Below are 4,958 nucleotides of genomic sequence, written 5' to 3'. Positions count from 1 at the left end.
TAGGCCTACACAGGGTCAGGATCATATCACTGTCTTCCGCCTCCACGTCTTGTCTCACTGGAAGGTCTTCAGGGGCAATAACACATAGCGCTGTCACCTTCTATGATAATAATATCATAGATGCTGCATGGAATTTTCTTTGATTTCTGGCTATAAAGTCTTCTCGGAAATTTTGATTCCGTGGCAGAATCAGGCCAGCCAATCAAGGTCTCTTAAGATTCTATATGAAGTTAAGGTCAGTGTTCTTCCTCTAAACTACTTCTCTACTAACACTTTATGATTTCTTCAACCTCTGAGGTTTGTTCCTTCTTACTTAAAACCCTCTGCCATCACACTCATCTCATAACTGCTTGTTCACTCATTTCCTTACAATGAAGGCTGGAAGCTAATTTAGTCTTTTTTAATCCTAAACCCTGCCATTTTCTTAACACAATCTCAAGTCCTCACGCATGGCTCCTCCCATGCCTGTGCGTCTCAGTTCCTTGACTTCCTTATTCCTCGTTTCCGATGACCTCCACTTCATTTTAGCCATCCACTCAAACAGCCACCACAGAAATATAGATGATTCTGAAACTCCACATCTGAAATCGCAAATTCAGACATTCATGTGCATGTGTATGTGCACATGTGTGTTAAAAGATCTAAACTTTAATAACTTTGCTATTGTTAGAGATAAACCATTATTGTTTGAGCTTTGATATTCTTTCTTTCTTACAATAATAAGCCCCGAAGTGAATAGTAGTAGCCTGACATAGTATCATTCTTTTTCTTTTCTTTTTTCGTTTTTGGAACAATTTTATATTTACAGAAGTTGCATGTACAGTAAAAATAAATTTTTCTCTGGATTATTTAAAATTAAATAGCCAAGCAAATAACCCATCATCCTTGAATACTTTACTTCTAAATTATATCATTTGTTAGCATACAATTATTTATAGTATTCCTATTATATTTTTTTTTTTTCATTTTCTCTTCCATTTCAGATTTTAGTAATTTGAGCATTTTCTCTTTATTTGGTAGGGTAGGTATTGGCTTTGGTATCTGTCAGTCTGTCTAACTAAACCTTTATACAAGAACCAACTTCTGGGTTCATTAATTTTCCCTATCATATTTCTATTCTCTATTACGTTTCTCATCTAATTTTAAAAATTTCCCTTCTTATCTTTGTTTTGGGTTTACTTTGTCTCTATTTATTAAATATCTAGTTTTTTAGAATGAAAAGTTAGGTTATTGATTTTGAAATCTTTTTTTTTTAAATACAGGCATTTACAGTATAAATTTCTCTCCTAGCACTGCTTCAGTGGTATCCAATAAGTTTGGGCATATTGTGTTTTCATTATCATTTATATCAAAATATCTTCTATTTTCCTTTGTGATTTTTCTCTCTATGACATATTGTTTATTTAGGATATTTACAAATTTCTGTAAATGTTTATTTTTAATATAATTTCATTGTGGTTAGAAAATATACTTTGTACTGCTTAAATCATTTTAAATTTATTGAGCCTATCCTGCAGCCCTAGCATATGTTTTATGGAAAATGTTCCACAAAACTCGAGCTGTCTTATGGTTGGGTTTTGCTTGGTGTAGTTTTTCACGTTTCTTGGCTTTCAACCATGTGAGCATTTAAATCTAAAGTGTGTCTTTTGTAGACAGCATATATTTGGATCATTTAAAAAATCTATTTTATAATCTATGCCTTCCAATTGAGGTGTTTTGTACATTTGTGTTTAATGTACAGTGAGGTAAGATCTATACCTACTGTATGTTATTTGCTTTCTACATCTTACTTTTTTTGTTCTTCTGTTTCTTCATAACTGTCTTCTTTTGAATTAAGTAAATTTTTTAAATTTCATAATATTATGAGGGTACAAATGTTTTTGTTACATGGTTTGCTTTTGTACTGTTTGAGTGAAAGTTGAAAGTGTGCCCATCACACAGATAGCATACATTGTCCGTGTTAGGTATGGCTTCATCCAGCCCCTCCTGTGCAGGTGTCTTTTTGATAAAATGACTTTTTTTCCCTTGGGTAGATACCCAGCCGGGGGATTGCTGGATCAAATGGTAGGTCTACTTTTAGTTCTCCATACTGTTTTCCATAGAGGCTGTACTAATTTTCAGTCCCACAAACAGTGTATAAGTGTTCCTTTCTCTCTGCATCCACACCAACATTTATTGATTTTGGACTTTTTAGTAAAGGCCATTCTGACCAGGGTAAGGTGAAATCTCTCATTGTGGTTTTAGTTTGCATTTCCCAGATGATTAGTGACATTGAGCATTTTTTCATATGTTTATTGGACATTTTTCTATCTTCTTTTGCAAAGCTTCTGTTCATGTCTTTGGCCACATGCAGAAGAATGAAACAAGATCCCTATCTCTCAGCATTTACAAAAATTAATTTAAGATGGATAAAGAATTTAAATGTAAGGAATGAAACCCTAAGAATTCTAGAAGAAAATGTTGGAAAACTCTTCTTGATATCATCTTCAATTAATTTTTGTATATGGTAAGCGATAGGGATCCTGTTTCATTCTTCTGCATGTGACTATTGGGTTTTCCCAGCATTTATTTATTGAATATGGCCTCCTTTCTCTGGTCTATGTTATTGTCTGCTTTTTCAAAGATCAATTGGTTGTAGGTAAATGATTTTATTTCTGGGTTCTCTGTTGTGTTCCATTGGTCTATATCTCTATTTTTATACCAGTACCATGCTGTTTTGGTTACTATAGACTTGTACTATAATTTAATGTCAGCTAATGTGATGCCTCCAGAATTTTTCCTTTTACTTAAGAATGCTTTGGCTATTTTGGGCATTTGGAACCTTTCTGGTTCCAAACAAAACTCAGAATTGTTTTTTCTAGATCTGTGATATACAACATTGGCATTTTGATGGGGATTGCATTGAATCTATAAATCATTTCGGGTGGTATGGATATTTTAATGATGTTGATTCTAGCAATCCATGAGCATGGGATGTTTTCCACTTGTTCGATATTCTTAGTGGCGTCTGGGAAGTCATCTGTGGCTCTTGGTCAGCAGAAACTGATTCTCCTCTTAAGCTGACATTTTTTAAGCCAAACCTCTTTCTAAAATTATCAAGACATCATTTGCTGGCATTAAATTCTCTATCTAGTTTTAGATCCTTCACCTTCCTTTTGCTTTGTCATGTAATGACATTGTTTTTTCCTTCTTTTTTGTATTTTTTGTTAATATGTCATAGTTATACATATTTTGGGGGTACATGAGACATTTTGATATGTATATACAATGTGTAATAATCAAATCAGGATATTTGGGATATCCATCACCTCAAAGATTTATATTTTCTTTATGTTGGGAACATTACAATTCTTAGAGCTATTTTGAAATACACTATAAATTATTGTTAATTATAATTTTTCTACTGTGCTATTGAATATTAGAACTTATTCTTTTTTTTATTTCAGTGTATTACGAGGGTACAAATGTTTTATCTAATTGTATTTTTGTACCCATTAACCAACTTTTCTTCATTCCTCCCTCCCCACTTCCCTTACCAGCCTCTAGTAACCACTATTCAATGCTCTACCTCCCTGAGATCCACTTTCCTTAGCTCCTGTATATGAGTGAGAACATGCAATATTTGTTTTTCTGTGTCTGGCTTATTTCACTTAGCATAATGACCTCCAGTTCCATCCATGTTGCTGCAAATGACAGGATTTCATTCTTTTTTATGGAAGAATAATATTTTAATACGTATATATACCATATTTCCTTTATCCATTTATCTGTTGATGGACAGTTAGGTTGATTTCATGTCTCGGCTGCAGTAAACTCAAGGGTGCAGAAATCTCTTTGATAAACTGATTTCCTTTTATTTGGATATATACCCAGCAGTGGTATTACTGGATCATATGGCAGTTCTATTTTTAGCTTTTTAAGAAACCTCCACACTGTTTTCCATGATGGCTGTACTGCTTTATATTCCCACCAACAGTGTACAAGCATTCCCCTTTCTCCAGATCCTGCCCAGCATTTGTTACTTTTTGTCTTTTTGATAATAGCCATTCTAAGTGGGGTGAGATGATATCTCATTGTGGGTTTGATTTGCATTTTCCTGATGGTTAGTGATTTTCATTATTTTTTAACATACCTGTTGGCTTTTTAGTATGTCTTCTTTTGAGAAGTATCTATTCAGGTATTTTGTTCATTTTTAAATTGGAGTATTATTGTTATTGCTGTTGTTGTTTTGCTATTGCATTGTTTGAGTTCATGTTCTGATTAATAATCCCTAGTTGGGTGGATAGTTTACAAATATTTTCTCCCATTCTGTGGGTTGTCTCTTCACTTTGTTGATGGTTTCCTTTGCTGTGCAGAAGCTTTTTAGCTTGATGTGATCCCATTGTCTGTGCTTTTGAGATCTTACCTAAAAAGTCATTGCCAAGACAAATGTCCTGTAGTGTCTCCCCAATGTTTTCTCTAGCAGTTTCATAGTTTTAGGTCTTTAATCCATTTTGAGTTGATTTTTGTATATGGTGGCTTTGCTTTTCTCAAATCATATTAGAGTCTATAAGTATGCTTTTCTTATAGCAATCCTGCACCCACATAAAAACTGCATTTTCAATACGAGATAAAAAGGATTTTTTCAAAAAGTGAAAAATTTTCATATCTGCTAGCATAGCTGCATTGACAGTTTCAGAAATTTTCTTCTCTTTTTTTTACAGTGGTCCTTATGCTGAATTAATTTCTTGAAATGGCAAGCAACTGCAGCTGCAGACCTCAATCTATGGCACATACCAAGCAATTCAACTTTTTCTTATAATGTTACCACTTTTCTCTGCTTCTGGGGAACATTTCCAGTCTCACGAGCGGCACTTTGTATGGGTCTCATGGTGTTATTCAAGGTTCATAGTATTGCACTAAACACAATAAAAAAAATATGTGACAGGTTGCTTTTTACTGCAATAACCAATTTGCTG

This window comes from Propithecus coquereli, unplaced genomic scaffold, assembly GCF_000956105.1.
Source record: "Propithecus coquereli isolate 6110/MARCELLA unplaced genomic scaffold, Pcoq_1.0 Scaffold116, whole genome shotgun sequence".
Lineage (NCBI taxonomy): Eukaryota > Metazoa > Chordata > Mammalia > Primates > Indriidae > Propithecus > Propithecus coquereli.
The sequence above is the reverse complement of the archived record's forward strand: the minus strand, read 5'-3'. Positions refer to the sequence as shown.